We start from the raw sequence: 11,594 nt of genomic DNA, 5'->3' as shown, positions 1-11,594 counted from the left end.
ATCTATCTATCTATCTATCTATCTATCTATCTATCTATCTATCTATCTATCTACCTATCTTTATCTTTCTTTTGTATATGTCAAATTCAGCATTTTTTTTTTTACAAAGAAAACTGTTATGATAGTCCAAGTAAGAACTGATGAGGGTCTGGAATTCTGTAGAAGTTCATGTGATTATAGGGAAGAGGACATATAGGAAAGATATTGTGAAGTTAAGAATACCAGAAGTTGATAACACCCCTCTCTTTGTGCATTTACACCTGCTATTCTCCATACTTAGAATGGATCCCTCATCATTTTCAAAATGCCTTGTTCTCTTCCATGCTGAAATCAAGTGCCACCTCCTTCTTCAATACTTTGTTTTTTCCATATTTCACTGTACCACTTCCACTCAGGTTGAATATATACTATTTTAGTTATTTGTGAATAAGCTACATTCCTCAATAGAACATAAATTCCTTAAGTTCAGTGACTCTCTCATGTTTATATTGTATCCCATTTCCTAGCAGAGTAGGTGGCATTTAGTAGGAACTTGTGGCTGATAATCTAATTTTACTGAGAAGCAAAATGAGGCTCACTATCAATTGACCAACTTTCTCATCATCATACAACTAATAGGAATCATAAGTGAGAATCTGGGTTAGGTCTTCTTGATTCCAAGTACAACACTGTACGACTGTCTCATTAACTAATGGTCTATCAATGAAAAAGAGAACTTCTGAAGGGAAGATGACTATAATCTCTTCAGACTCTGTGCCTTAAGTATGGTCTTAATCGATATTCTAAAATAATTCCCATGAGATTATTCTTGAACATACGGCAAATGCATCATGAAGGAAAAAAAAGAGGGGGAAATGGGGCCATTTCTGATATTTTATTGTTGGGAGGAAAGTTACATGAATCAGGGCAGCTGCTCATGACCCATGACCACTACTATAAATAATAATAATGATAATAATGATGATGATAATGATAATAACAATCATAATAATAACTGACTTTTATACAGTGCATAGTATGTGCAAGACACTGTGCTAAGTGTGTTACAAATACTATCTTATTTATTCCTCACAGCAACCCTGGGAGGTGGGTGCTATTATTATTTCCATTTTATATGTGAGGGAAGTGAGGAAAACAGAGGTTAAGTGATTTGCTCAGGGTCTTATACATAATAGTTGTCTGAAACTGGATTTGAACTCAGGTCTTCTTGACTCCAAAGTTGGTACTATATCCACTATGCTACTTAGTTAAATTTATGTGAACTCATGTGGACATAAACATTACCTACATGGGCCACACACACACACACACACACACACACACACACACACATGCAGAGTTATGGAATGGAAAGATATTTAAATATTTTAGTTGATCTAGATAATTTAAAATATCAGATTTGGTTAGGTCAGCTTGGGTATGCCATTCTTTTTTATTACTGTAATACAATCTGAAGAAAAAAACATCATAAATAATGACCTAATATATAAATGAATAGAGGATACTTCCTGCTTTGAGTCCCATTCTATACACAAGCCAATACATAATGTTGCCTCAATCAGATCATATTCAGTTCAATTAAACATTTAAATTCCTACTATGTGCAAGATACTGGATTGGGTTCTTAGACAACATTTTACAAGAATGTAGGCCATGACATAGGAGCTGCTAGGAAAGAAATAGTTTCATTACTTGAGATTTTTGCTGATTATTTAAAGCAAATTCTCTCCTGTTGTTGTCACTGGACTCTGAGAGTTGGAACCAGCAGATGGTTAATCAATCCAGAAATGCCCTTCAGGAAATAGAAACAGCTGTGAATGGTCAGCACTAGCAAACCCCTCCAGAGTAAATGTGAATTGGAAGCTGAACAGACTAGGAGTCCAAAAACTGTTGGTGCCATCATACAGGAATTTTCCAGCCTAAAAACCTTGTTTAAATCATCTAAATCTTAAGAATTCAATAACATTTCAAATTATAATGTTATGACAATCTTGCTTGCATGGTCTACACATAAAAATAGTAACAATCCATTTATTAGTAGAGAGTATTATCTGATAATTAAATGGAATGATTCTGGATTGAAAACAGTGCATCTGTACTGGATTGTACATGAGATCCCCACAAACAATAAGCATAGCAAACAGTTTAATGTTGCTTATTCAGCAAAATATCCTGAATATTTATATAGCCTTTGAGATATTTTTTCTTCATGTTAGATGAGTCTTTTCCTTTGTGTTAAGTTGACAACTTATGTGAATGAGATTCTTGTATCTTTTTGTTTGAACAGATACAAATGCAATTTTACTGCCTTCCAGCCAAGCTGTTTCTCTACTACCTTGCTGAGTCTTCATACTTATTCTGACAAGCCTGACTTCCCCAAAAGTCCATTCCATTAAGTTCATATGCCTCCCCGTGTAATCAATATTGCCTTTTGGAATCATCTTTCTTTTTATAAAGAACTTACCTCCCTCTTCAAACTCTTCTTCCAAATCTACTTTCTCATTTTAATTAAATTAACTCTTTCTCTATGGATAGAACCTTGATCCTGACACTTTCCATTAGAAATCTCTCCCCTTAATTTCCCCAAGTCACAGGATCAGCAGAAAAAGCTGGTACATTCCTTGTTCTCTACTTCCAATTCCAGATCATTCCATGACCACCATGCCTTATACTAACTGTTGGGCCATTAGGGTGATAGATTGGAGCTGAAAAAAAAATTACTTTGTAAATGATTTCATTTTACAGAAAAAAGCCAAGATATTTGCCCAACGTCATATAGATGGTAAGTGGTAGAGATGAAATCTGAGCACTAGTTTTCTTACTCTAAAGCTCATCCTCTATATGATGACACTTCCTTCAAAGGCCATTGAATTTCTTCATGTAACTTCATAACACTTATTGGTGTCATCTATCAACTTCCATGTCATTTTTTCCTGGAATTCTGTTCTCAACAACTTTATCAATTGATTTATAACTTTTGCCTCTACTCCCATATTAATAATTTTGCAGATATTAATGTCAATGATCCTTCTGTTCCTCTGACTAATTAAGCTTTATTCATCATTTAGTTTCAAGCAGACACCAGAATGGCTGATCCTTACAACTTAGCATTTCACAAAACTTCACCATTTCTAAGATCTTGAAATTAGAAATAATATTCTTCAATGACAAACTCCAATCTTACAATTATTCCTACTCATTTACCCTCTTATTCAGCTCCATCCCCACACTTTCACTTTATATGCATATATATGTGTGTATATAAATCTACATATATACATATATATGTGCATTTTATATGCGTATGCTAGAACTCCTTATTAATCCCTCTCAACATTCCTCTATCCACACTCTGCTCATTCTCATTCATGGGTAACTCTTGTAACATATTTCTCTCATCCTTGCTCCTATGCTACTGAGTATTGACAGAGAAGTTCCCCAACTAAATTACAATTTTAAGTTTTATTGCTTTAACCAGCTCCTCATCATCTTGGACATCCTTCTCATTCTTAGTGACTCTGTTTACTCCCATCTCCTTGGAAAATTCCAATTCTTTTTTCCTCTCTTCTAACACTTCAAATATGCTCCCTCATCCATTACTCACAGCAGATGGCCAAACTTCTTCCTTCACTGAAAGGATTGGGACCATCCTACATGAACTAGAGTTCAATTCTCCTCCATTACTCTGTTACTCACACTTTCTTAGTGAAACTTTCTTAAGATGTTCTCTTTGAATTATCATCATTATCACCAACATCATCCATATTAGTAGTAATAATAGTCCTACTCCTAATAAAAGCAAAAAAACCTTCCTGAAAAAAAAAAATAATCACACTCTCATAACCTCCATAACTTCCTTCCAGGTTTAATTACATCCTATGCAATTTACCGAGATAAAATCAAAATAACTACATGACCTGGAAATAAAGAGAGATATTGCAAGAAAATTTGAAAAATATGTATAACATTTTACCTATCAGACTTATGGATAGGTGCACAATTTATGAATAAACAAAAAATAGAGTGCAGTGCAAAGTGTAAATGGATAATTTAAATCACATCAAATTAAAAAGGGTTTGTACAAATAAAACAAATTTGGTGAGGATCAGAAGAGAAGCAGAAAACTGAGAGAAAACTTTTTTAGACAGTTTCTAAGACAAAGGTCTCATATAACAAATATGTAAATAACATTGTCAAATCTATAAGAATATTAATCATTCCCCAATTGATAAATGGTCACAATATATGAAGAGCCAGTTTTCCAATGAAGAAATCAAAGCAATTTATTGTCTTATAAAAAAGTTCTAAATGTTGATTAGAGAAATTCAAACTAAAATAACCTTTATATATAACTTTATACCTACCAGATGGTTAAAATTATTGAAAGGGAAAGGGACAAATGTTGGAGTAAATGTGGAAAAAGTGGTACACTAATTCACTGTGAACAAATCTAACCATTTTAAAGAGCACTCTAGAATTATGTCCAAAGAGTTATTAAATTGCCTGTACCCTTTGATCCAACAGTATCACTCCTAAGTCTATTTCCAAAGATGATTAGGGGAAAAGGAAAAAAAAAACTATATGACCAAAATATTTAAGCAGTTCTCTTTGTGGTGTCAAAGAACTAGAAATTGCAAGGATGCCTGTCAGTTGGGAAATGGTTGAACAAGTTGTGATATATGATTGTGATAGAATACTACTGTGTTATAAGAAATGATGGGGGCTCTCCCAGTGCCTCAGAAAAATTAAGGAAAGCAGTGCTCCAAGGGGCCCTAGGTTAATAAACACCCTACAACATTCATCTGAAAAGAGCTGAAGAAAGCAAAGGGGAAGAAAGATGCATTACTAGGAAATTTCCAGGAGTCACACTACCCAATCCTACCCCAAGAGTTCCAGTATTGCTGTTTCCAGCCCCACACCAGGTAAGTTGCCAGAATCCTACAGCCTCCAACTGCCAACTTTAGAGGCCCCAACACACAAAGCCATTGACCAGGCCCTAGGCTCCCAACACAAGAACCTTGGGTCAGGGCTCTCTGCTCCCCAGCAGGAGAGCCCAATCTCTTTTAAGGCCAGGAAATAAGCAAACACCATGAGCAAAAAGAAATGTATGATAGATTCTTATTATGGGAAGAGTGAAAATCAAGGCAGAAATTCACAAGAGGACAATATTGTAAACAAACCCAAATCTGGAACCTCTAAAGGGAATATGAACTGATCTGAAGCCAAAAAACTTTCTTAGAAGAGTTCAAGAAGGATTTTAAAAGTCAAATGAGAGAGGTAGAAGAAAAAATGGGTAAAGAAATGAGAGGCGTGCAAGAGAGAGTCAATAGCTTGGAAAAGGAAGGACAAAAATTAAATGTAGAAAACAAGTCCTTAAAAAAAAAAGAAATGGTGGGTTTGATGATCTTACAAAAACATGAATAGACATGCATGAAATAATAAAAAAGCAAAATAAGCAGAACCAAGAGAAGGTTGTATATAGTAACAACAATATTATTTTAAGAACAACATTGAGAAACTTAGTCATTTTGAGTATTATTCTTGCCCAAATTAACTGCAAAGGACATAGAAGTAAGATGTTATCTGCATCCAGGGAAAGAATTGATAAATAAAAGTATGTATAGAATGGTTCTGCACATATATACATATTTGTGTGAAATGGAAGCCATCTCCAGGGTAAAGGGTGAGGGAAGAAAAAAAAAGAAAAAAAAAGAAAGTCCCATGATAATTATTATATATTTATTTATCATGTTTTGGCTATTTATTTTAAAATATATGCAGTATTTTATTTTTCACTATTTACATGTCAAACAATTTTTAGCATTCATTTTTACAAAATTTTGAATTCCAAATTTTTCTCCATCCCTCTCCTCCCCTTCTCTAAAAAATAAATTAGGCAATTTGATATAGGTTATGTGGTCTATAATGTAAAACATATTTCTATATTAGTCATTGTTGGGAAAGAAGAAACACATCAAAAGGAAAAAGAATGAAAAAAAGAATAAAGTGAAAAAATATACCTTGATCTGCATTCAGTGTCCATTATATCTCTAGCTGGATATAGATAGCATTTTCCTTCATGAGTACTTGTGCTTGTCTTGGAACACTGTTTTGTTGAGAAGAACTGAGTCATTCATAGTTGATCATCACATAATGTTGCTGATACTGTGTACAACGTTTTCCTGGTTCTGCTCATTTCACCTTGCATAAGTTCATACAAGTTTTTCCAGGTTTTTTTTTTCTGAAATCTGCCTGTTCATCATTTCTTATTTCACTACAGTATCCCATTGCATTCATATGCCACAGCTTGTTCAGCCATTCCCCAATTAATGGGCATGCCCTCAATTTTCAATTCTTTGTCATGACAGAAAAAACTGCTATAAATATTTTTTTGCACATGTATGTTATTTCTTTTTTTCAACTAACTTTTTGGCATACAGATCTAGTAGTGGTATTGCTGGATCAAAGAGTACACACAGTTTGGTCTCCAGTCTTCCCCCACTCCCCATCTCTATTCCCTCCTCCACACAGCTATCCAATTGGAATTCCTAAAGCTCAACTTGGACTGTGTGACTTCCCTACTCCAGAAGCTCCATTGGTTCCCCATTTCCCAAAAGATGAAATCCAAATTCCTCTCTTTGTGTTTTTGCTTTTTTTTTTTTGGCAATTGGGGTTAAGTGACTTGCCCAATGTCACACAGCTAGTACATGTCAAGTGTTTGGTCTGGGGGCAGATTTGAACTCAGGTCCTCCTGACTTCAGGGCCAGTGCTCTATCCACTGTGCCACCTAACTGCCCCTACCACTCTATTTCTTAGCCAGTACAAGATAGTTTTGATGCTTACTGCTTTGTCATGGAGTTTGAGATCTGGTATTGCTAGGACACTTTCCTTTGTATTTTTTTTTCATTAATTCCCTTGACATTCTTGACCTTTTGTTCTTCCAGATTAATTTTGTTGTTAATGTTCTAGCTCTATCAAATAATTTTTTGGTACTTTGATTGGTGTAGCATTGAATAACTAAATTAGTTTAGGCAGAGTTGTCGTGTTTTTTTTTTTATTACCACTGGCTTGCTGGGACACTTCCAATGTGCTCTTGTTTTACTAGAGTGAGACAGACCTTTCTTGCTGATGTTCCAAGTTTGTTGGGCTCAAAGATTGTTCCCCTGTCTTTATGCTGGTTCTACTGATCCAAGATTTATTTTGAGGGACTATTTTATGTTTCTTTGGAGGTGAATATGAGAGAGTTATGATGATTTACTGTTGAGTCCACCATCTTGTCTTGCAGAAGCGGAAGTCTAACTATTACATATTTAAAAGGAATAACAAGTTATACATAATACATTTGCACTTTCATGTGCAATAATTTTTTTCTATTCCACTATGTTATGAAAATACTTTTTTTATTTCTGAAGTTCAGAATAAAAAATTTAAAAAATAATTTAAAAATTAAAAATATCAATCTTTGGCACTTTGACTTCTGTTCCTACTATTCCACTGAAATTGGTTTTATCAAAAATCATGAATGACAATCTATTCATCAAATCAAAAGATTTTTTTCCAGTCCTCATAATTCTTTATCTTTTGGGATCATTTGATATTACCTACTATCCCATCCTCCTTGACTGACACTATTGACTCTGAATTCTTGATGTAACATTATGGTTATTATTGCTATTGTTATTGTTATCATTATTATTATTATTGTATTTATAATTTATTTCAGGAAATTAATTATTGGTATTTTAAGTAATTTAAATATTTCCAGTTAGTTTTAATAGATCTGCACAGCTCGAATTATATATTTCTTTTGTTTTTCTTGCCCCCCTTTTTCTCCTGTAACATGACTAATGTAAAGATAAGTTTCACATTACTTCATCTATATAATAGGTACCATATTTCTTGCCTTATTAATGGATAGTGGTGAGGCAAAGGAGGGAGAGAATTTGGACCAGAAAATGAATAGGTATGTTAATAAAATGTAGTTGATATATTCTTAATTTAAAAAAAAAGTTTGTTTTGATGTTTCTTATTGTCTCGTGAAGTCATTATCTTCTCCTTGGTTTTCATAATGTTTTGCACCTTTTGTTCTCAGTTGTTTATTTTCCTTTAATTGTTTTTCTCTTCAAAATCATTTATTCTATTTATCATTCAATTTTTAACCTCTTGATTCTTCTTTTTTTTTTCCACCAGAAATCCTTGTAGTCCTTGTGGCCAAGACATTGTCCCCCTTTGTGGCTGTCCTTGTAGTTTTGGGATTTTTTTTTTAATGGGTTTGTCCCTTAGGCTTCCCTTACGCTATTGTATTTCTTCATATTTCACAATATTATTCATACCTTTTCATCTAACAATGAGTTTCTTCCAAAGTTTGAGCTCATTGGTTATACAGGTTTAATTTTTATCTCTATGCAGATTATTCCAAATCCACATATCCAATCACTTTCTTTTCTAAGCATTAGTCCCACTTCACTAACTGCTTATTGGATATGTCTACCTACATGTTAGTTGTTATTTAAAATTCAGCATATCTGAAATGAAATTCATCCTCCTCCTGCTAACCTACCTTTCTTGAAATATCCTTATTTTTGTTAACTAAACCGTTATACTTTCAGTTCTTTACATTCCTAATTTTTGGTCATCTTCAACTTCTAACTCTCATTCATTCCCTATTGTCTAATCAGTTACCACATTTTGTTAATTATATCTCTTCAATATCTTTAACTTCTCTTCAGTATCTCTAATTATTTAATATCTCTAATGTCTCCTCTTCATTTAAATCAACACCATCTGAGATCAGGCCATCATTACCTCTCACATAAACTGCTGTGATAAACACCTATTTTCTATCTCTTTTCCAATTTTTAATTTACTTTATGCAAAATTGCCAAACTTTTTCTCTATAGCATAAGTTTGACTCTAAGATTCTCCTACTCTAGAATCTTCAATGGTTTCCTTGTTCTCTATGAAAAAATGCATATATGGGTATTTTTCTTGTGTATTATATATAATATGTGTATTACATATGTGTATCTATTATATATATGCATATATGTATAGAGAGAGAGTGAGACAGAGAAACAGAGAGAGAGAGAAAGAGAGAGAGGTAATTAAAGGCCATTATAATTTGGATCCAACCTACCTTTCTATACTTGTACCAAATTATCTTTCCCTACTTTTATCTACAATATATTTCCCCCAAATGGTCTGTATCCTATTACCTGAACTCAGCAGTCCACCTTCTGCACCTGTTCCTTACTACAGTTGGTCTTTCATGCCAGGAATGTATTCCCTGTTCACCTCAATATTTTAAAATCCCTAGTTTCCCTCAAGGTTGAGCATTCATGTGCCACCTCCTAGGGTAACACTTCTTTAAATTTGCCAATTCCTAATTATTTAAATTACTTTGTATTTATTTCTCTATATACATATTTTATCTTCCAAATAAAATATAATCTCTTTGAGGGCAGACTTTTTTCATATTTGTGTCTTTAGATCTTAGCCTACTGTCTTACATGAAAAATTAGCTAAAATCATACCTCAGAATTTTCACAGAATTTGATCGTAGTAAGGGACCTCAGCAACCATTTAGTTCAGCATTTTTTTATATTTTTAGTGTAATCATAAAGAAAAACAAATTTTAAAATGTACTTAGATTGAGAATATATTTTCATGAGCACATTTTCAGTTAAATTCACAAAAGCTATTATTATTGAGCTTACATATTTATGTCAACACCATATAATAAATATATTGCATCTATGAGAATTCATTAGTAATCCTTGCTCCAACTCCCAAAGCTTCAAAGGGTTTGAACTTTCTGTTCTACTTCTTAATCACCCATGAGCTGTTGAACTATGTTGGAATAATAAGGCAATTCAAAAAATTCCAGTTAAAATAAAATCCAAGATCTGAATTATCCTTTTTAATTTTTTTTCACAGCCCAAACCATGATCTAATTTCCATCATTGAATTTGTCTTTGAGTGTGAATTTACAGAATTCATGATTTGTAATAAAATCTTCAATACAAAAGATTTTAAAAGCCCTATATTTGAATAACAAGAACACAAACTTACTTGATTTTAGGCATTATCTAGATAATAAATGTTTCCCTTTGTGATGTGGAGATATGCTTTTAAGAGTAATCTTTGTCAGTAAATTAGCTCAGAAAATGAGTTAATGACAAGAAGATAATTCATCTCTAAAATCAAATTTTACATGCTTTCCTATTTTAAAGACAGTTTGACTTATCTGATTAATAGATTGAATTCTGTTTTCTCCCCTTTTGGTTGTTTCTCTAACACAGTTACTATATAGTGTAAGAGGCTTTTTATTTATTTATTTTTATTTTCCCCTAATTATATTGTTTTTTTTTTAAATTAAGTTGGACTTTGGAGAGGGTATAGAGGGATCATGGTCTATTCTACACAAATTCCCTTCCCTATATGGTGGAAGACATTAAGTTTTACCCATTAATTTTTGTCTTTGTTATTAGCTAGGAATATCATTCTCGCAGGGTTAGCCCCCTTGACATTGGTATGCAGTGTTCAAGGAAGTGCTTTTATTCTTGGCCAAAATTATCTCCAATTCTTTTATAAGATTTAAAGGTGAGAAATACCTTAGACCACAAAAAAATTATAGGGCCATAGATTTATTGCTAGAAGAGACCTATGAGGTTAACAAGTCCAATCCCCTCATTTTTCAGAGGAGGGAAAACTGGGGTACAGAGAAGTCCAACCTCTTCATTTTGTAAATGAAGAAATTGAGAGCCTAAGAAATTAAATAACTTGGCCATGATCAGATTGGTAGTAAGCAAGAAAACCAAAATATTAACTGAGGTCATTTGATCCCACTATTCTTCCCACTATATTATACTATGAACAGATGTTTTTCTCTTGGTAGTCTTAGTCTGGAGTTTTCATACTGTTTGAAGTCTAATAATTTCCTAGGAGGTCTTACTCAGTGGGAAACATACAGTGTTTTTTAGACCAGAAGGCATGTATAGCTTTGGTAAGTAAGAGTCAAAAACCTGAATCTGTTGGTTTTACTTCCTGCTGCTATGGCCATGGCTATTTAATAGATCCATGTACTCTCTTGAAAAGCAGCTGCTGATGCTATTCAGTGCCAGGCATGCTCAGCAGATAGAGAGTGATGCCTTCTCTTCATTCAATGATGGTTTATAGTCTCTCACTGAAAACAAGGGAGGGTTATAACCCCTCTTAAGCTTTCATAACCAGCCCAAACACACAATAGTCTCAATTGTATCTAGAGACAAACATACAATCTATATATTCAGGTGTTCTCCTTGATTTCTAATGGGTTGCTCTCTTGCACCCATATTCACTATTATTTCTCATTATTAATAGCTATTTATGATAGAATGTATGTATAGAATATCATTGTTTCACTTTCTCTGGGGGAAAAGTGTGTTCTGAACTCTATGATCTCATTACTAAGGGGACTCAGGGAAAGTAAATGCCCTGAAATAATTCAGATTTTCAACTTTTTTTAAATTTTAAAATCACATAAGAAATTAGGACTTTAAATGAAGCCTATCTATCTATCTATCTATCTATCTATCTATCTATCTATCTATCTA

Source organism: Vombatus ursinus, unplaced genomic scaffold (assembly GCF_900497805.2).
Source record: "Vombatus ursinus unplaced genomic scaffold, bare-nosed wombat genome assembly UNPS02014820.1, whole genome shotgun sequence".
Taxonomy (NCBI): Eukaryota; Metazoa; Chordata; class Mammalia; order Diprotodontia; family Vombatidae; genus Vombatus; species Vombatus ursinus.
This window is presented reverse-complemented; position numbering follows the sequence as displayed.